Source organism: Elephantulus edwardii, unplaced genomic scaffold (genome assembly GCF_000299155.1).
Source record: "Elephantulus edwardii isolate Elephantulus edwardi_28Jun2011 unplaced genomic scaffold, EleEdw1.0 scaffold00062, whole genome shotgun sequence".
Classification (NCBI taxonomy): domain Eukaryota; kingdom Metazoa; phylum Chordata; class Mammalia; order Macroscelidea; family Macroscelididae; genus Elephantulus; species Elephantulus edwardii.
This window is the reverse complement of record NW_006399812.1, coordinates 6,779,082-6,779,598: the sequence shown is the minus strand read 5'-3', so window position 1 is coordinate 6,779,598 and position 517 is coordinate 6,779,082. Positions and strand designations below refer to the sequence as shown.

Genomic DNA, 517 nt, shown 5'->3' with positions numbered 1-517 from the left:
GTGGGGAACAGTTTGGTGATGCATGCTGTATTGAATCCTGCTTCAGAAAGGCCAAATGCAGCTCGCAGGCCGGCCCCTCCTGCACCAACAACAACTGCATCAAATTCATGATCCACAACTGGATACTGAGTCGAAATTGAATCTGAGACTTTCGCAGATGATCTTTTGTTTCCGTCAACGGTGAAATGGAAATGACGTGCACCCGTCTGAGATGTTGCTTCTGAACACGCCCTGGCCAGCGTGAGGCGCCGGGTCCGCAGCAGCCACGACACGACCCCCAGCTTCGACATCGCCGCCGGCTAAGCGCTCTCTTTCAAATATTCTTAATCACTGGTAGGCTTTACTACTTACTACAGAAACTGTTTGATTTGTTCCATTTGTTGACGTAGTGACAGCTTTTTAAAAATTATTATTATGCCAGGAAAGTATCCTATTAGTTGTAAAATGAAAAAAAAACTCATTTTAAGCATGGTCTTTCCTATTTTCATCTCTTGTCTACAAAAAAAAGAACATCTAT

The 517-nt window shown here is 44.1% G+C and overlaps 1 pseudogene; it reads right to left on the bottom strand.

Annotated features, from left to right (window-relative positions):
• Positions 1-290, bottom strand: part of LOC102870131 — a 3,008-nt pseudogene extending 2,718 nt beyond the window's left edge.
• Positions 291-517: the final 227 nt, after the last annotated feature.